The sequence below is a fragment of the Coffea eugenioides genome, chromosome 5 (genome assembly GCF_003713205.1).
Source record: "Coffea eugenioides isolate CCC68of chromosome 5, Ceug_1.0, whole genome shotgun sequence".
In the NCBI taxonomy this organism is placed as follows: domain Eukaryota; kingdom Viridiplantae; phylum Streptophyta; class Magnoliopsida; order Gentianales; family Rubiaceae; genus Coffea; species Coffea eugenioides.
The window spans coordinates 52134783-52156869 of record NC_040039.1 but is presented as its reverse complement, the minus strand read 5'-3'; the positions used below and the strand labels follow the sequence as shown (position 1 = coordinate 52156869).

At 36.0% G+C, this 22087-nt stretch overlaps 2 pseudogenes; one reads left to right on the top strand and one right to left on the bottom strand.

The window, feature by feature from the left end:
• Window positions 1–11357: 11357 nt before the first annotated feature.
• LOC113772003 lies at window positions 11358–12822 on the top strand (annotated as a pseudogene).
• A 1437-nt stretch (window positions 12823–14259) lies between these two features.
• Window positions 14260–16517, bottom strand: LOC113772002 (annotated as a pseudogene).
• Window positions 16518–22087: the final 5570 nt, after the last annotated feature.

The window sequence follows — 22087 nt, the reverse complement described above, 5'->3', positions numbered from 1 at the left end:
CTGTTGCATGGAGACGAGGGTAATGGAGCGAATCGACTAGATGGAGCGGCTGATGACGGAGCGATTGGACAGACATGATTGCCGTCTTCGGGCGATTGAGGATCATTTCAGCATCCATCGATCACCCACTCCAACGCCTCACCATGAGGAGAGGCATATTGGTACATCACATGGTCCTCATAGAGCTGAGGAGGCAGTAGAGCCTCGTTCCAAGCAGTCATGAAGATCTTTAGCTGATTACATCTTTTGTTGCTTTATTTTTCTTTTATTGTGTTCGGTTTAAACTTTGTAGTTTTCATATTGGATTATCTTGTGCTACTTATGTTTCTTCGTACCCTTTGTTTCATTTTTGGACAAAATTTGGATGTTCGTGAGGATAAGTGACTTCAAATTGCATCACCACTTCTTTTGAGGGGAGTATTAGTTTCTTTTATCTTCCTCTCAATGAGGACATTGAGAATTTTAAGTGTGGGGGAGGGATTACTTTATCTTATGGATGATTGTGTCTTGAAATGCATGATTTTAGTTGTGTATGGCTTAAAAATGATGGAATTATATTTGAAAATATTGTCATGAGGTTAATTTTCTTGAAATTGAGGTTGTTGGCAGGGAGTTTTGTCCATTTTTATGGGAAAACTCTGTCAAAATTTTTCTAAAATATTTTTCAATATTTCAAATTAATGGCCAAAATGTTCAATTTTAAATACGTAATTTTTCCACTGGATAAAATGTTATATGTATATTGGGAAAGTTTAGTCCTCATTTTTCTTGGAATGAATTATTATGCAATTAGGATTTTTACATTTTAGAAAGTATATTCGGTTAAATAAGAAAAATTATGCTTAGAATTTTGCATGTTTAATGATATTTCTCATTTTTTACTTAATTTTATAAGTAAGTGATTGATATAGTCAAGACAAGGCCAGATTCTTCCTTTAATTATGCTTAGAGGGAAAAGAAAAATTGTTAAAAAAAATGGGTATATTGATTTTATTTTTCTATTCCAATGATTCACATACTGAGTAACCAGGGGTTGGCAATTACAAATGTCGACATTCGCGTAAAAAGGTATTGGAATTAAGAGTATGCTTAGCAATTTGAATAAGTGAAATGTTGAATAACCAGGAAACTTCACCTAAAAGTGTTGATTTTCGCGTAAAAAGGCGTTTTCACTATTTAAGTAAAATGAAGTGTAAATAAGTCCCTCTCAACTGCTAAGTTTTGATGGTCATGGGATGAGGAAGGCCATAGAATTGACTATGTAATTTACTTATTTGTAGAATTATGATAGAATGAGGGATTGAGTTGAATTTGTTGAAATTAAGGCATAATTATTTTTCTCTAATTGAATATTATGAGTATTTAGTGTAAACTGAGAAATGGCACAATGATTGGTTTCTAGGCTTTGAGGAATTAAATTTGACAAAAGTATATATATGTATTGTTCATCTCTTGAATCATTGTGGTAAGTTATGTGTGAAATTGCTTGAGGACAAGCAATAATTCAAGTGTGAGAGAATTTGATAAGTGAATATTTAACGTATATTTTGTACAAGTTTGGCATGAACTTTTGGTATGTTTTGAGAAGATTAAATCTATATTTGAACTCTTTTGGTGATAATTGATTAAATATTGTTTAAGTGTTCAAAATTTGATAAGTAAGTGGATTAATGTGTTAATTTTGTGAAATTATGAAGGTTATTGATATATGGAATTCATGCACGAGATGAAGGAATTGTAAGAATTGTCCTGAGGATAAAGTACAAGAGAAACTAGGAGCAAACATGAAGAGAAAAGAGAAGAAGTAAAAAAATTGGAAATTCATCAGCACGGATCCAAGCTCGGATCCGTGTGAGTAAGAGGCGATCCGAGCCCTCATCTGTACTTCTGGAGCAGTGTATCCGAGGTCATACGATCCGAGCTCGGATCCATCAGAGAAAGTCCTCGGATCGATCTTCATCCCTCGGATCCAAGGCTCGGATCTGCCTCTCTCTTCAGCAAGTGGCACAGCCATTTTTTTCTCACTTTTCACACAACTTTCCAGCTATCTTGGGAGAGAAAATTCGGTGGCACATGGTTCTGCAACAAAAGAGAAGACCAAATGAGTTATTGACTAGTCAAAACAACATAACTTTTGACTTCTTTTATAAAATCTAAATGGTTGACATCATGGAGGAGAAAAAAAAAATGTCTTTCGACCATCTTTTTTGCAGAAACACAAGAGAGAAGCCAGTCATCACCATACGTAGCTAGTTTTTCTTCTTGCAACAAGTTTCTCTCTAGTGAGGAGTTCTTGGGGAAGCTGTCACGCCCCGGGCCCGCACGTGCCCGTCACATGATACCCACCGTACTCCCAAGTCCCACTCAGGAATACAAGGCTACATTAGCTGATTTAACTTTGACTGTATTAAATAATTTAACTAAATAAGGTGCGGTACGAATTACATATAAAAGGAAGTCTGCGAATAATCAAGACGTTCGTACATTTATTCTCCAATTAAAACAGCGGAAACAAAGGTAAATAAGACCAACAACTGGACGTAGCCAGCCTGTCAACTTCTATCCATCTAAAACTAATAAAAGTCGTCCTCAGGGTCTTCTACCAAAACCAATTCATATTCTTCAGAATCTGCAAAAATGGTAAGAAGTGGGTTGAGCAACACATCGCTCTGTAGGTAATATTTACCCCTCTATTGGACCATGCACTCTTAATTTTATAGATACATATATAAATATAAGTACAACTCAAATCGTTTGCATATCATTCACATCCGTAACTTTGAAAGTAACGTCATTTATAAAGCAATCAGCAGTAAAAAAAAAATGTCACAAATCTTTTCATATCCATCTGTAAATCAACTCATATCAGTGCATAAGTCTCATTTCAAATCAGTTCATAAATCATTCCATCAGATCAGCTCATAACAAGTACATGCAATGACCGGCTACTGAGTTTGTTTTAGGATGTTTGTTTTTTGTTTTGGTGGTTTGTATAAGGACCCTCCATAGGGTCTACCTTCTGCTGGTTGTTATTCTAATGTATTAGAGTGGTTTGACTCGATACTTTTGAAGATGTAAATAGAACTCTTTTGGCGTTAGATATATAGTGAATAGTACGCTTGTGGGTTTATCTAGTTTTATTGTTTTGAAATTTTGAGTCCTGGCGCGAGTTAGGCAGGCGTCCCGCCGATACCCTAGGGTTCGCCCTTGGGAGAAGCGGGGGCGTCACAGGTGGTATCAGAGTTTAGGATTCAGATCTCTGTAGTGTATCCAAGGCTTGAAGTTTAGGATGCCGGACTGTGGGAATTCGATTTGATTTTAAAGTTAAGCAATTGAGGGATAAAACCTAGAGCCTGCTTCGCGTGGTCTCTGTGCGGAGTGAGCATAAGCTATGAATTGTGAATGGTATAGGTCTTAAATTTTCTTGTGGTATTTGAGGACCATAGATAGGTATGTCGGGTAGGAATTTCGATTTGTAGATGGTTTACTCTTGGGACTGGCCAGCTCGAGATGTGAACTATCTTATTTCGGATTCTCGTGCCCGAGTACTCCAGAATTGAGGCGATGCAAGCTACTAGGTACTTGAGACTTGTATTTTGGAAACATGAACAGGCTTTGTCTGGCTAGAATGAGCACAAGAGGTCAATGGGTATCTAGTTTGGATAGTAAGTGACGTGAGAGACCGGACGGGGTTATTCTAACTGGGTATGGGACGATATATCCCTTTTCTTTTGATTCGCCCGTATATTGTCGCTACATGCCGTCAGTTGTGTATCTGTGTATATGAATATCTGCCTGACTTGAGACGTATTTGTATATTTGATTATTTGTTTCCTTGATATGTTTATGTGGGGTGTTATGTGTGTATATGTTTATTTAGGTATTTGACGCTCTAAATTTTAGTTACTTTAGTCACCTTATTGCGTTTAACTAAGTTTTGGCTATAATGAGACCTGAGAGCTGGAAACGAATAAATAAGGAAAATACCCTACGTTATTTGAAGTGCATGTATGAATTTCGAGGACGAAATTCTTTTAAGGAGGGGAGATTGTGACACCCCGAATATTAGGAGGTTGTTTGTAAAGAAAATACTATTTCTTTGGATTTGATTTAAAACCTTATTTTGTTTTAAAAGATTAGAAACCCTAATATTTTAATCAAAAACCCTAGTTTACTTGTGACTAACCGGATTTCTTAAATCCCTCATATTTTAATTGAAACCCTAATTTTAATCACTGGAATTGTAAAATTCCTCACGTTTTTCTTAACAATGCCCTTTATTTGGAAATTATTTATTTATTATAGCCCTACTACCCAGTCATTCCACAATAAGTGTAAATGAACCTAAAAAGTAGGGTTTCACTTTTCGATTTCAAGATTGGAGCAAATTAGGGTTTTCACATTTTTCCGTAGTGTGCCTATTCGGTACCGAGTAAGGATCAAATTTGGTAGCTAAGAGTGACTTTTGGATGAGGAAATATTATATGATTAGAAGTAATAATAATAAGTTAGTGATTAGAAGTTAAAAACTCAAGTATATGCGATTTTAGGACAAACGGCTTGGACCGACGGGTGTCGCGCGCTACCAATTGAACACACCACTTGATCCCTACTTTATTACCTTAATCTTCTTATTTTATTACAGCTAATTAACCCTCAAAATATCTCATACATCAGCCACAATTGTTGACTTTAAATACCAAGAGAGAGAAGGGAAAAAATGAATGGAATTGGTGGCGACAAGTGGCGGTATTTCATTGGATGGTTGACTAACTACTTTACACCATATTTATCACCAAAAACCAACCTATTTCCTCCATTATTTCTGCATATCAGCCGTGAGTTGAGGGAGGAAAAACAAAGAAAAGGAAACTTCAATCAATCTTGGTTTGAGCTTGAATGAGTGAAAACAAGAAAAACTAAACCGATTAAAGTGTGAGTTGTGATCTTGGGAAGCTAGGGGAAACAAAAATTCCAAGAGAAGGTGAAGTATTACTCTTGCAAGCTTCTTTTGTTGAGGTACAAGGTCTAACCCATAGCTTTGGTTCTTTTATTTTTGATTAAGATGTTATATAATTCATGTTTTGGTTAGATTAGTTGTGATACAAGTTGTTGGGATGATTTTAAGGTGATATATGTAAGTTAGGGTTTGATGATTTCTGCCTATATTTGCTATATGGATGATATATGTTGTATCTAAGCTTATATAGGAGGTTGTGGTGGTGGATTGAGGCAAGAAATGAAGAAAGTTTCATTGAATCCCAAAATTCCCAGATTTCTGGAAAATTTCAGCCTTGTTCTGTCCGGTTTTATTCCACCATCATAGAGGCCGAATTAGGCTTGGCATAAAACATGAAAGTTGTATAGAATGGTATTTTATAGGTGCCTACAAAATTTCAGCTCAATCGGAGCAACGTAGCCAGTGAAAAGACTGAAATACCCCTGCTGCCCTGTTTCTATCCGAACTTGATAATTGCTTCTGTAATTGGTTAATTTGGTTGGGAATACTTCTGATTTGGTTGTTGACGTCTTCTTAATAAATGTAACCTGGTGTCTTAGCTTTCGGTTGGCTTTGGAATCACTTGATTTGGACTGAGGTAGCCCGAGTTATAGCCAAAACACTCGCACCTGTTTTGTACCCTGGAATTGCGTACGTTCTGAATTTTGCTTCTGACCTTGCTTTATCCGTTTTGATAACGTACGAACTGGGTGTTGACCCCTTCATAAGAAATATAGATCTTGGTTTCAGCTTCGAAACGGTATAAAGTTCATCCAAATCCGAGTCCCGTAGCTCCAGTTATGACCAAAACAAGATCGGTTGTCAGAACTGCCTTCGAATTTGGACAGTTCTGACAGGAATGTTTGGACCTATTTTTCTCCATGCTCTGTATTGATTCAGCTTTTGGTCCAAACATGAAAGTTATAGCCTTATGTCCTAGCTTTCCAACGCCTTTGGAATTTCTTGATTTGGATTTGTGAGCTGTGAGTTATGGTCCAGCAAACAAACCCTGTTCGTCACCCGAACACGTAAATTTCTGGTACTGTTTTCCATAATTTCGACCTGCTTCCATTCAGATCTAGATTAAGGTGTCTTCATGAGAATTATAGCCCTTCCTCATAGCTTCGAAATGGTGTCTCGCTCACCTTGATCCGACATTCCTAGCCTAACTTTTGATCAAAACGGTTTGAGATGGCAGATTTGGCCATTTCCGTTTGCCGTTCCGCGCGCGCGCGTGCGCCCATTTTGCCGTTTCCGCACTTGCATGTGCCGATTTTGCCGTTTTGCTTGTTTTGGGAATGTTAGTGGCCGTTTGTGATAATATGTGATGCAATCTTCTATTTCAGACAGTGGTGAGTTAGGCGGAGCCGGTGGGGCCCACTACTAGCGAACACGCACGAAGTGATTTTGTTCTTGTACTACTTTTGTATTTTGAGTAAGTATTCAGGCCGTTTATGTGTATAAACTGCTTATGTGTTTTGATGTGAATAAAAGGGGAACTTAGGCGAGGGTGTACTTTATCACACTCGACCTAAACCCTAGTTTGTACCTATGTTTCTTTATGAGATGTGTATACATGAATTATTTTGGGTTTGAACCCCTTGAGCTTGTAGCTCGGGGTGACGTTTGTGAGTTTTGGGTTTGAACCCCTTGAGCTTGTAGCTCGGGGTGACGTTTGTAAGTTGGGGTTGATCTTCCGACCTAGATGGACTATTCGAGCCGGTCAGGGCTTGGTCGAAGCCAGTCCAACTTAGTCTGAGGTCACCAAGTTTGTGAATCCGGTTCACCGAGAATGTGGACCAAGTTTGTGACCCGAGCTTGTGACTCAAGCTCAAGTTTGTGATTTCGTTCGCCCGGGCAAGTTTGTGAGGTGACTGGCCAGTGAGGGTGATAAGGTGTTCGGTGGGTGTACAAGTGGAGTTCTACGGACCTTATTTATGGTCGACGGAGTGTCGACAGGAGATCACGCATGGCAAATGACTTGGCTTTGGAGCCAACCTGTATCCTTCCTTTGTATTGTTACTTTTGCACTCGACTTGACATTTTGTGGAATAGCTGTTTCTTTAAATGTGAAATTTTACACTTTTACCCTGTTTACTTACTAAGCTTCTAGCTTACCCCGTTTCCTTTGTTTTCCTTAGCAGGGGACGACGCGGGGAACTTCTTGGCACCTTCACTAGTATAGTTAGGTTTGATTGTAATAGTCGGACAGTTAGGATGTTTGTTTTTTGTTTTGGTGGTTTGTATAAGGACCCTCCATAGGGTCTACCTTCTGCTGGTTGTTATTCTAATGTATTAGAGTGGTTTGACTCGATACTTTTGAAGATGTAAATAGAACTCTTTTGGCGTTAGATATATAGTGAATAGTATGCTTGTGGGTTTATCTAGTTTTATTGTTTTGAAATTTTGAGTCCTGGCGCGAGTTAGGCAGGCGTCCCGTCGATACCCTAGGGTTCGCCCTTGGGAGAAGCGGGGGCGTCACAACCTTGTCAATCGGCTGGGCTTTATACCAGGCTACCATGACTTTGTCCATCGGTCAATCGGCTGGGTTTTATACCAGGCTACCATGACCTCGCCAATCGGCCGGACTTTATATCAGGCTACCATGGCGGTTAGACAAGACTATAGCCCCTACCGTCTATTCCATGACTGCTCTGAGCTTTACTTGTCAAAACTCATTTCATAAATCATATACATAAATCTTTGCTTCCATAAAAGATTCAGCTCATTTTGTATATAAGAACATATCAAAACATTTCAAATGAGTCACATGGTCCATTTTGTATAGTAAAATATAGCTTTCATAAATATCCAAGTAAAGCATTTAATCAAACACCTTTCGAGTCAGCACAACAAACTAGGATTGAAAACAAGAATTTCATTTTACACATTTGAAATCTCAGAAGGATAAGCACCACCAACCTTCGTTTGGCTGCTCAAGTGGAGTTACCTTAGATCTTCTAAACTGATACCGTACCTATCAAATGCATAGGTTTCCTAATTAGTCGTTATTTCCCATAAATACATAAACATACAAACTCTGAGTAGGTCGAAGGTTCATGTCTAGACCATTATATGAACCCTAACAGTATTCTCCCTATATTAGATGATTTCTATTTTCGAAAAGTTTCCTAATTTGGAATGTTTCTATTTTTAGAAAGTTTCTTAATCGGAACGGCTCTCCTTTTAGTAAAGTTTCCTAATTTAAAAGAGAATAATTACTCATAAGCATGCTTATTATCTTGACTACTATCTTACTATATCAATTTATAATTTATACTTATTCATTATTATTATTATCGCCCTTGTTGTCGCTACTTTATTTTATTATCACTTATATATATTTATTAATTAGTTATTATTACCTTTCGCTTTATTTTCACTTTTGTGCATGTGTAGGTGTTATTTATATATATATATATATATTGGTTTATTATTATAATTATTGACATAGTTTACTCCACTTGTATTTATATTTTCATTTTATTTTCGCTTTTATCTTTAATTTACTTTATCTATATCTATATTGTTATTATAATTGCGATTATTTTAAGCATTTAAAAGAAATTTAAAACCTATCTTATATTGTATAATTCAATCTAATGGTAATAGATTAAAATGTTTTAGCTTTCTACTTAAATATCTTAGTCTTAATTAAACAAATTTAACTGACGAAATCTTTTAAAATATTCCCTTCTTTTAGGTTGAGTTTTGAAATTTAGTTCCTATGTTAGTCCATGAAAAGTGGACTGTTTATACTTAAAATTTAATTATTGGAAATTCATTAAACCCACACTATATTTTGGCCCAAATATACTTGCCATTTTTTTCCCAAATTCTATTACTGTTATTATTATTATTATTCACAATCCCCCATTTTTTTTCCTTCTTCTTCTTCTTTTGGCCGACCTTTTTGGCTAGTGAAAGATGAGGGTCTGAGCTTTGTTTTTTTTTTTTTCCCTTTCCTTAGGTTGGCCTTTCGGCCAACCTTTCCTATTAGGACCATGTCGCCAGCAAATTGCTGGTGACTCCATGTTTTCTTTGGTTGGCCTTTCGGCCCACCTTTCTCCTTGGCCAAGGTCGCCAACTGGCAGCCTTTGCCTCAATTTTTTTTTTTGTTGTATTGCTGAAGCTTTGGCTTCGGCAACAAACCACAATAGCAGCGGCGGTCCTTTTTTTTTTCTTTTAAACTTTCAACAGAAAGAAGATTAAACTTTATTCTACCCCATAACTAAGATTTAACATCCTATTCCTATCAATCCAAATACAATTTTTTCTAAATTTGTCATACAAACATAATACATATCTGTAAAATCTTTAGAATAATTAATGCAATTAATAGAATTTAAACGAGGAGTTTTCACATGAATCTGGGACTTACGAGTTTAGGTGCCTAGTTGCCTGACTGATTGACAGCGATGCCTTCTTCTCATTCTCTACTCTCTGACGGCTCTCGCTCTAAGGGGAGGCAGACAATGAAAGGGAGGAATGATATTTTTTTTTGATAAGTGTGCTAACCCTAATAACCACCCACTAGTAGATGGGTTAGATAAGAGTTTTAACTGCTATGAACTTTTACCCTATCTTATCTCATTTCTATCCCTCAATAATCCTTTAACCTATCCTACAATTATTTTTTACTTTTACTCATGGTAAATATCCATTTAGTTAATTGGCAGAAATAAAATTGAGCCAAAAATCGTGGGTTTTACAGAAGCATTTGGAGTTTTACTTGTAATCATCTTGTACAATAACATAGCATAAATTGGAGGGCTTCACCATCAATTGGCTAAGCTTTCTTTTATCTTTCTTGTACTTGTACTTTATGATGTTTTGTATTAATAAACTTGTGAGTTTGATTGTTAAATCATTCATGAGTAGCTAAACTTCTTAATCTAGTGAGTAGATAAAACTTATGGCTAAATGAGATAAATTGAATGTGATTTACACTTGTTAGATCTTGTATTAACTTGTCTATTTGTGCATGTAGTAATTACTTGTTATTGCTTGATCACCAATAGCATGTTTATAGTTGTTATTGTTCAATGAGAATTGGTAGTGACAATGGAAACACATGAGTAGAGCTTAAGTTGTATGTTCATGAAAATAGAGATACACTTAAGTGGATTACTTAGCATTTCATGAAAAAAACAGAGTAGTAGTAGTAGTATTTCACCATGAAAATAGGGAAAACTGGACTACTCTAAGCCATTTTATCATGAGAATGAAGTTTGGTAATATTGAAAATGAATCCCTGGTTAAACAAGAATAATAACAAGAGGTAAATCCATTTGTTTGTATTGTTTATGCCATAAGTGGAATCTACATCCCTAGATTTATCCTAGAGTGAAAATTCTCCATTTGCATTTAGCATTTACTAAACTAGATTTGTAGATCAGATTTGTAGAAAATAGCAATATGATTTCTCTGCTCAAATTTATTCATAAGTCGAAATAATAGAGAAAACAAGGACCTAGTAATTGGTTAATTTGCTCCTTGTGGAATCGACCCGAAACATACCCTACATTACAATTTTGACCTATATATTTGCAGTTAAACGGGTATAAGATCGGATTTAAACTTGTATTGATATAAAAATCCCGTCATTAAGTCTAAAACTATCCCAGCATAAACATATCGTGTCTTCCTTTCCAATTTGCTATCGAAAAACAGTTCTCATCTTCTCTAGTCTATCGCATCTCTTCCTGCACGTCCATTGGCAATGGATTTCACTAACTCTATATTTCTATCCATCTATTATCCTCCTCCTCGAAACCCACTCTCTCCTCAATACTCCTCCAATCCATACTACTCCTATACCCCAGATTCATCTTACGTCCAAATTTGCTCCAATTTTTCTTGTTCATACTCCCAATCTGAAGATTAGGATCAATCCCAACGAAATTACGAGTCTTACAATCACAATCCTCAAGAAACCTCAACTAATTATAATGGGTTGCACTAGCAGAAGTGATGGAATGAGGATGGCAACCGGTGGGAGAAAGAAGAAATCATGTGGGTGATTTTGTTGTTTGACTCGCGAGTTGACTCGGCCAAACTCGGTGAGTTCTACTGATTTCTTATCGATTTGAGTTGACTTGGTAAATATCGGCCGAGTCAATTCGAGTCAACTCAGATTCCGGTCAAACGGCTATGGGGATGTCGGTATTGTACCGGTGGGTCCTGTTCCGGTTATGACTCGAGCGAGTCAACTCGGAATCGTCCGATTTGGCGAACCATGCACCTAAGAGGCTAGGACAATTCTACTATTATAAATATTGGCTTCCTGGCTCCTATTGTTTAAACACTAATCATTTGCAACTAGTAATTAACTAGTTAGACGTCTCAAAGAAAGGCTATGAAAGTTTCAGTAGAACAACAATCTCGGCTTCTTCCAAATGGAGCAGCAAACATTGTCATTCCGGATAAGCTTTGCAGATCAAGGGAAAACCAAAATCTTGGACGCCATATGCAAAAAGTCCCACCACGTTTACGACTGGACAAGAACTACCACCAAGACTATGATCCCTTAGTTGTTTCTTTGGGGCCTTATCACCATGGCAAAGAGGAGCTTCAATCAGGTGAGGACTTCAAACTCATAGCCCTGGAGATATTCCTTACTGACAGCGGCCATGATGCACTCTTTTTCTATTCCAAGGTACTTCAACTTGTGAATGATGCTAGAAATTGTTATTTTGAAGATTCAACTAAAAAGTACAACGATGAAATGTTTGCACAAATGATGCTTCTTGATGCCTGTTTCATTATCAACGCCATAATTTCTAGATGCAAAAGTGCCGCAAGCTTTTACACCACACGCTATTGTCTTGGTGACTTGGCATCGGCAATTGTACTTCGTGACATGTTTTTACTTGAAAATCAAATTCCCTTCTGGCTTCTTAAGCTCCTGATTTGTTTGAGATACGGGGAAGAACAAGGTGAAGAGATGCTGAACGAGTTCTTGAATGGAATTATGTTTGGGGAATATACGGAGATCAGTGGAATAGCCAGCAGACCAGCTAAGGACCTGTCCCTTCATCTTCTTGACGCTTTCTGGCAATTTCTCGTTCTGAATCACCTCAGGACGAACCAATCACTCCAAAATCAAGCGCCAGCAATGAATATGGCTGCTTCAGTCACTTCAGAAATGTTGGTAAATGCAGAAAGCTTTACAAGTATGTTTCTAATTTGCCGTGTTTTCCAGGGGGGAGAAGAAAGATCGACAATGAGCGTAGCACGACAGAGTACATTCATTGCTTTCGTCCAGCCACGGAATTGAAGGTCAAGGGAATTCACTTTAGGCCCAGCAGTGCTAATTCTTTGATGGGAATCAAGTTCATACCAGGTCACTTCTATGCAATACTTGAACTTCCAGTTTGGTTTGTTTCGATTTACACCAAAGTTTTCTTCTTGAACATGAACGCCTATGGATTGTACCCAAGAACCAATACTAACCGATCAGTGACAACAAATGTTGAGTTCATGAAGTCACTGATCGATGACCCTAAGGACGAAAAAGAACTAAGAGAAAAAAGGATATTGCTGACAACCTTGGGCAGTGATGAAGAGGTGGTGAAGGTTTACAAAGAGATGAACACTTATGGAGTTAAGAATATCACCATTTTCCATGGTGAGAAGGAGAAAATTCAGGCACAATATAACAAGAAGGCAAAAAATGGCTAGCTGAACTCTTCTACACTTATTTCAGGAGTCCCTGGACTGCGGTTGCTTTATTTGCTGCTACTTTCCTTCTTGTCTTGACTCGTCTTCAGACCTATTATACTGTAAGGCCTTCTTTATTCCTTAAAGAAAATTGGAAATGATATAGTAACGGCATTTAGAAATGAATATAGTAGAAAAAAACTTCTATGATATGATGATGCTGTACAATAAACTTGTATTGTATCGTACGTTCTTATTCGGCATTTAGTTATGTATGTTAAGTTTTTAATTTTTTAGTTTGCGGCATGTGAATCAAATTCGTATTGGGGTTGGGGCAAGTGAAGTTTTTTGAGTGGCGAAAGTCCAGTTTCACTCGGTTGATTTGACTTTCACAAAATGTGGTGTATCAATGTACACGGAAATTTAAAAAAATATATTTGGTTTAAAACTTTGTTATTGGAACATTAGGTTTTAATATGAAAGAAAGAGACGAAAAAGCAAAAGAAATTTTTTTTCAAAAAATCTCTAAAAGCACTTGTATTGGTATCTATTTTCACTAGTTATTGTAATTGCAATTTTTAATTACAACTATTTGAAACTTATGTCTACAAGTATTGAAACTCATATGTCAAAAAGAATTATATTATTCTAGATTGTCAACTCCTATTGAAGTTTTTAAAAATTGTATACAAACGGAGCATAATGTGATGATATTGATCAACCGCTGCAATATAATAAAAACGTATTCCTTGAGGTAGTCATAAAACTTTTAGCATTATAATACACCTGAAACTATGTATTTGTTTTCAAGTAAACACAAATGAGGCAGCAAACCATTTTAGCCAAGTTAAATAAAATTGCAAATGTAACAATTTAAAGCACCCTAAGAAAAGTTATTCTATATGTTTAAGAAAATAGTTTATATTTATTAGAAGGATTAATTTTTCCTACACTATTAGCGTTGGATGAATAACAACTATGCAAAATTTGAATTTGAAATTCAATTTTTGTACACATGTCATGAATCAAATGGTGATAGTGTATACACTGTCAGTATATATAAGATATACTCTTATTAGAATGGAGAAAAGTTGCTAGAAGAAAAAAAATCATAAGAAAAATAGATTAGATAGAACTGCAAAAATCATACCTGCCGTCAGAGAGAAAAATGATAGATTACATTTAGGGCGTGTGTACAGATACACACACATATACATATGTGTAGGTATATACACATGCATGCATACATATATATGTGTACATACAAAGACATATAGATATATGTGTATGTACATACATGCATACGGGACGTGAGGTTGTTCCTTTGAGGAGTAGCATCTCCTGCAATAGTTCAAATTCTAAGACACTGGCAGAAATAGAAAACTACCAGAGGCTGCACTGAAATCTACTAAAACACAAGCTTGAAATTTAGATAGAAATCAAAATACATAAAACATTCACAGCTGAAAGTAGAAAGAGTCTTTGAATCGTCGTATTATTCAGATTCAAGTGAAAGATGAGGCACGCGATATAATACAGCAGCCAAATAGAGATGGTAACTTGAGCTCTTGGACTCTTATTGCAAGAATGGCGAAGCCCTAGATTGGAACCAATACAAAGCTTTGCCGGAGAACATGGCAAACAGGGGAGGTCCCCGGTTCAACTCCAAGTACATGGAAGGCAACGCGATCATGGTTCCAGCGAGAGATATCCATATGACAGACAGCAATAGCTTCACTCTTTTCACCATCCTCTCTGCGTAGCGAAATCTTGCACACCCGATTGTCAGCCTCTTGAGAATGGCAATAAAAGATTTGAGGTTAAGCCATGGTATGACAGGATATCATCTTTGGAGTTAAAATCATTTGAGAGACTTGTAAGATTGTGATAGAATGCGTTTTTGTCATTAATTTTATGATTATTTCTCTCTTTTATTCTACTAAATATTGCATTAATTGGTGAATTCTACTTATTTTTGGTAATTATCAATGGTTGTAGGGATTCGGAGTGAAAAGACTAGACTTTTATGCAATTCGGCGAGGAGACACTTTGTATGTCCAGGAACTCGGGATTTGGCACGTAATTTTTAATCTTGAATTGGAGTTGGTTTGAAGTCATGGAAGGCAGGATCTACACTGCAAGACTAGTCTCCTATTCCTATTAGGACACTAGTATAGTTAGCTATCTTGACTTTTTGAAACAATCTTTTTTATCTAGCAGGAAGTTTATTTTATTTAAGAATCTACAAAACCGGAGTGATCGGCTAGTTTCTCAGGTGATTAGTACTTTCGAAAAGGCAACACAATAGCATCACTTTATATATTTGAGGCAAGAAACAAAAGTGGGGTGGCCTTTTCTCCTTGGAGACAATGGCCTCCTTGTTCTTTTGTTTTTGTTGTGGCCGAATGTTTTGAGAAATTATAAAAGCTTTGGCCTTGGGATTTTTCCCAACGATAAGCCACTAATCTTCTTTTTTAGTCGAAGATCAACTTGAAAACACGGTACTAAACATCTGTGAGATCGAATTATTTTCATCTATTTCTTTTATTCATTGGTATTCTTACATTTTATAGTTTAATTTCTTGTGATGTTATTTGAATGTCAAAGGCCCGATATTCGAATTAACTTAATAATCTATTGCCATATTAATTGGTTAAATCTGTAATTGTTTGATTGGTTGATATTAGCGGCGACTAGCGTGATTGGTTTCATGTTAGAGAAATGTATAATCTAATTTAAACAAACCCTCTTAGCGTGTTTGTTGGTTAGGGTTGGATTTTTCTAATTCTTAATGCAATTGAGGAATTAAATCTTACGGTCGTACCTAGTCTAATTATCGATAAAGTAAGGAAGAGTTGGCTGTTAGAGTTTGTTGATGGCTATAACTAATCTATTAATGAGTAATTGAATTATCTTTGCAACGATAATCAGTTAAATGGACCGTGTCGTTGCTAGTTTCACCTTTAGCTAGAGTCGTATCTACTGTTGATTAATTTCTATTTATTTCTGTTAGTTGTTTTATTAGTTGGTTAATTAGTTGTTTTTGTATTTTTTAAAATTTCCCCTATTCAGGACTCTATAAGAAATGAACTATCCACAATTCCTGTGTATTCGACTCTGCTCACCACTATATACAAAAATTTGTATTTTTCTTGAGTAGGTAGACACCTGTCAGATTGTATAGTTTTGCAATCTAGCTGGAGTTGATATCGTGGGCTTTTGTGTCTCCAACCCAAGATTTTGCCTGCAAATTCACCCAATGAAACTCATAGGATATGACACAAGTCTTCGTCCCTCCCTCAATCAGCTTCATCTCACACTCGAGATGTGTAATTGCCACCACCTGGGCTTTTCAAGATCCTTGAAATCGAAAAGTGTTCAAGACTGTAACGAAGTTGCTCTAATGAAAAGGGTATGGCGTCGGCTTCATCTTTAGGCAATAGGTAAGGAGAGGTCAAGGTATTATGATCTCCGTCAGGAAAATAGACTCGGAGTACTTTGCCCAACTTTAGTTTATCTAAATCGAAAACCTAGTGGTTCCTAAATTTATATGATGCATCATGTGAGATCTGTTGAGAATGATCATGCATTGACTGTCTTCAACTTCACAAAAATTACTTATTTCCTGAGGATATGGGGATCCTGCTCTGGAGTCGTCATTCATTAGTACTATCCTTGAAGTTGGGGATAAGATCACAAGTCCCCTAAACAGTTTTAGTTATGCAGTGTCGTTAGACGGTGAGAATGAGAATTAATTCCACCAAACAGAGAAACAAATTTTGGGAAAGCAATTTATCAGAACCATCTACAGGTGAAGCACCAAGAGACTCCCACAAGCAAGTTGTTTGGGATCCATCGGTGTTGTTATCCGTGAACTCTCTTTCAATGTTTTGTGATACCAGAAGTGAAACTTATCAACACACATATAGATTGTACGAAACTGTGATTGGTCAAAATATTCTTTTATCAATTTAGGATAATTACAATTTAACCCCTTGAAAGATACTTGTAGCTCACTTTGCCTCCTTTTCCATTTAAATTATTTAGATTATTTACTAAGCCTTTAATTTAAGAATATGGCCACGTTTGGGGTTGCAGTGCTTTTGGTAAAAAAATACTTTTAGGTATTAAAAGTACTTTTAAAGTATTTGGCGTATATCATCCCATGAAATTAGGAATAGAGTTTTTAGTGTTAAAAACACTTTTAGGAAAAATTGAAGTTTGGCACTTTTAGAGTAGTTTTTATGAAATTTAATCATTTTATCCAATATTCCAAACCAAATAAAGAGATAAATACTTTTAAAAATTTTAAATTACATATTATCCAATACAATAAGTACTTATTGAACTATATCTCTAAATAATATATTTAAAGGCACTTAAACAGTTACTAAGTGCTTTTATTAAAAGCTCTATTCTGGAAGTATTTTTCAATAAGCTACTGCAACCCCAAACGAAACCTAAATCTTATATACACTGATAGTGTATACCCTGTTAGAATTAGATGCATGACACATATATAAAAGTTGAATTTTAAATTCAAAATTTGCATAATTGTCATTTATTTAAGATTGACAGTATATATACTGTCAGTGTATATAAGATGAATCTTTAATTTAACTCAACTTGAAAATTATTCCATTTAAATAGAAATATTTCTTTTACTGAAATCTGCGATCCGAGGTTTCTGCAATTACTATCAAGAACTGCAAAGTGAGGTTTATAGCCTAAATTGGGCCACATCAGTTGGCTCGATCTAGGTCATACATTTCAAGTTTTGATTTTTTTTTTTGGAAACAATGATATCCTTAAGTTGGCTCAATTTGGATCATAATTATTCTCTGTGGTTGCAATTAACAATTTCATCAATTGGCTCGATACTGGAATAATTAATTCTTTTAATAACTTAAGAGTGAAGTTTAACATTTTGATTTTCTTAGCTGGTACTTCGAACGCAATTGTTGATTACAGGTACTTTGAGGCACCATTATTAACACCCTTGTGTCTAAGCATATTAGTTCACATAAAAAATAGCAGGTGGTGTGATTTTAAAAGTTAGAGGTACTCTTCAACCTCTAGATGTATCCTAATATGCATAAACTACATGCAATGTTATTAAATTCGGGTTGGATAGTGACTCAGCTAAACTACTATGTTAAGGGCCAATTGGTCAGATCAGTCGGACTGTTCTCAAAAATCCGCTAACGTCAGCATGATGTCATAATTATTTTATATTTTTCTAGGTTTCAGAAATATTGAAATTAAGTTTTTAGTTATATTCGGCCAATCATAGAACCAAAAATATTAGACTTGCAATCAAATATACACCTAATAATTATATATAAAAATGTAAGTTCATGGCTAATACCCATTCACCAAACTACTTGAAAAACTAAAATAAAACAAATTAATGCAAATTGGAATCACTGATGCTAAATTGATAAGATCATAGGGATGAAAATATCTTGATTTAGAGATTATTCAGGAAAGCGAGTGATTTTGGTACTTACACTAAGTGGGTGGCATTTTCTTATTCCTATTCATAAATGATTGTGTTACAATTTAGATAACTCAAATTATGTATGGGGAAAAGAAGAAAAGTTTAAAAATCGGGTCATTGGTTTAACCAATTTTTGACAATTTTGATTGGTTTTTAACTAAAGCGATTTTGTACTACAAATCAATTCGAAAAGAAGGCTGGTCTATGGTCGAACCGATCAAACCGATCAGTCCAGTTCGGTCTTACAACACTGACTACATGCTTAACCTCCCAAGTATTAAGGCATTCCCTGTGTTATCCTTAAATTTTAGATATGTGTATGCATTTGTAACTTTCAAAATCACATTGTCTATGATGTTATTATGATTTTCTTCTCTATTTAATTCACTTTTTTAAGAAAAAGATTTACGCTTGAGACCCCAGTTAACAAGTATTTGGGTCACTTCATGGGCAAACTCATTATAAACTACTTATTCACCCCAACATATTTTCATCTTAAAAAAAAAAAAGAAATTTTGAACAGATACTGGTACAAAAGATTAGAACCAATTAACAGATATTAAGCCCGATATATGTGCAGCAGGGTCTTTTCCTTTTGAAAGATGAGGAATTCGACATTGCCACAGTAATTGCTTACTATGCCAAAAAAAGAGGAGAGAATGTTGAACTTCAAAGAAAATTTAAAAATGAGTGGAGAATATTAATATTTGAAGAAAATTAAAAAATGTAGAAGGTCATGCAAATAAACAATAACGTCAAATATTGTAGTGTTCTATATTACATTGTCTCATACAATTAGCATTGATAATTACTTTGATGTACAATAGAAAATTTTCCTTTTTCTTAGATTCTTTTTCAACACCACAATTTTATTTGTCACAAGAAATCTGTCCTACACTTTAATTTGATAATGAAAAATCCTATATTAAGCCAACATAAACTAAAAGATGGCCCACTTTATTGATTTTAGTGATTCTTATGTTTGTATCTATCGCTTAATAATGTCGTGATTTTCAGTCTTTTTTTTGTAGGTAAACTCTTTGATAATAGGTCATATTAGAAGGGTGCATTTAGGGCTGACAAGTCCAAACTCGACTGTAAGGCCCACAGACAACCTAAGAGGGGGTGAATTAGGTTGATTAAAAATTTAATTGAGTTTATGCACTTTTTACTTAATAAAAATTTACCTTGTTTTCTAGTAGAGATCAATCAAGTAAATTTAAAGAATAGAACAATGTTGATCAGAAATAAGGATATATATAAGCAATGAGAATTTTATTAAACAAAAAGAATAAGATAGAGTATCAAACCGATTGTCTACCAAGCTTTCCTCAAACTTGAAGACCAATCACAAAGATGAGCACCTTCTCTTTGATGAACAATAATCAACTCAATGTACAATGGAGGGATCACTTCCTCCTTGCCCCAAGCCTCACTTAGTCAAGCTAGGAAGTTTTACTATCACTCAGATAACCCTCAACAAAGCTACACTATTGAAAATTTCAAACACAAGAGAAGAGCTTACAAGAACTTCACACAACTAGGAGAACAAATCTTGCTTGGGAGACTATTTTCTAGCTAAAATATCTCTTTAGATCTTGTAGTCAAAGTGTGCAAAAGTTACTTTCTCGTTCAGAGTCGTTTGTATTTGAAGGGGACTAAAAATGGGTTTCATTAATGCTTCCAACGGATAGAAGGCAGATGAAGAGTCAGCTAGCCGTTGGGGCTGTCGGACGTCCGACAGATTAATCATCGTCCGATCCCATCGTCCGAAACTCACCAAGTTGTCGTTCGGACGTCCGATGGGATTTTATCGTCCGAAAGCATCTGCGTCCGAATGTCGTCCAGAGAGTCATCAAAACTTTGCGAAATTTTTCGGACGTCCAACGCGATCGATATGCGTCCGAAGAGTGCGTCCGATCCTCCCGGACGTCCGATGCTTCCTCACGAGCGTCCGAAGGAGTTTCCTTCTTGATGTTCTTCATCCTTTCGGACGTCCGACATGAGTGCCCTCTTCTTCTTTTGGTTGATTTTCTTTCCTTGACACCTTTGTACCTGATTCTCTAAAAAGCAAAACACTTATATTTGAAGAGAATTAGATAAACATTTCAAAGTGCTTTTGTGATCATCAAAATCAAGAATAACATTCTCCCCCTTTTTGATGATGACAAAACAATGATTTGAAATGAAATTTGATGATTACAAATAGGCTCCCCCTTTCTCAGTCAATCGAAGAACAAAAATTGAAAAACTCCCACTCACTTGGCTATTTCACAGATTTATTCAATTATCCAAAAATAGTTAAGCAATTGAAAAACTCCCCCTCACATAGTTAAGCAATTTATTCACTGATTTATCCAAAAACAGTTAATCAATTGAGAAACTCCCCCTCACTTGGCTGCTTCACAGATATATCCACATATCAATTCATATCTTTTCTCCCCCTTTTTGCCATCACAAAAGTCAAAAAAAATAAAAATAAAGAGACATGTCAAGAATCAGTAACATAAAAAAGAACTAAACATTCTTAACAAAATAGCTTACGAGCATCACAAAACATTACAAGCACCATTACATCCACATATCCAGTTTTGAACATTACAAGCACCAGAATCAAAGAAAACAACAAAAAAATCCAAGACAACCATCTAACACCTAGCAAATAGAAAACAGTCAAACAGAATGCAAATGATCCTAATATGGCTAGTGATCCTAAATGGTAAACTAAGTGGATCCAGGCGTCCTTCGAGTAAGCTGATATTGAGAGAGATCCTCCTCCTCAGTGTCTTCATCATCTTCAGCATCTTCACCAACTGGTTTCTTGCCTTTATCAGATGTGGAAGGATCATGTGGTGCCACGGGAGTAGAGGTGAGGTCGATAGGAGCAGGACTCATAGAGCGAACAGCGGCTGATGAACTTGGATCATTGGAGCGTGGCTCCTTGCCAGGAGGGACTTCCTCAACCACAGGTGGGGGAAAAAGAAGACTCTTTTTATCTAGGAAGTCAGCTTGTTGCTGGGATGACATGGTGAGCATGAGACCATGTTCAAGAAGCAGAACATGTTGCTTAAGGTCTCAAAGGAGTTCAACCACCTCAGAATTTGAAGAAGAAGATGCCTTAGTGGCAGTCTTCCTAGGATGAATAGAGGTCAGTGCAACAGAGGATGGAGTGTGAAGTGGATCATGTGCAGCCTTAGATCTAGGTTCATTAGAAGTGGCCCCTTATACGCCCACAAATTATCCCTAAAGACAAGATTTTTGCGCTCAAAATAAGCCTTAGTGAAGGCAGAGGAAAATGTTTCTTTGGGACAAACACCAAGGATAGGTACTTTGTAAAATTCAAAAACCTTTTGAAGGAATTTTCCATAGGACAGTTTTCTACGAGAATCAGTGGTATAGCGAAGTAAAAACTTGCACATGACAAAGCCAAAGTCAATGCAAATTTTTTCTCGAAAACAATAAAACAAATACAGCTCCATTTTATTTGCATCTGTTCTATGACCGTCAGTAGGCACAAGCAGATTTGAAATGATTGAGAAAGCAAAAAGATTCACAGGGGCAAGGTCATTTTGTTTTGAATCAGCAGGGGCAGAAAATTTCTTTCGAAAATAGGTTAGCATTTTAGCATTATCAAAGTGATTATCAGCAGTAGGATGCTCTTCATAAGAAAAGAAATTGGCAATTTTACTTTTGCATCCTGGTTCAATAACAGTATTTAAAATGGCATTCACAGTTTCAGGATCAAATACTAAGTCTACCCCATTTACCCTGGACATAATTTCAGTGTGATCAGTGCCTTTCCTAAGATTGGCAAAGAATTGATACAGCATTTCAGGCTAATAAACGTTAGGCATGGAAATGATATGTGACCATTTCTGGAATTCAAAGAGATTAAGAATTGACTCTAAACCAATCTTGCGGAATTC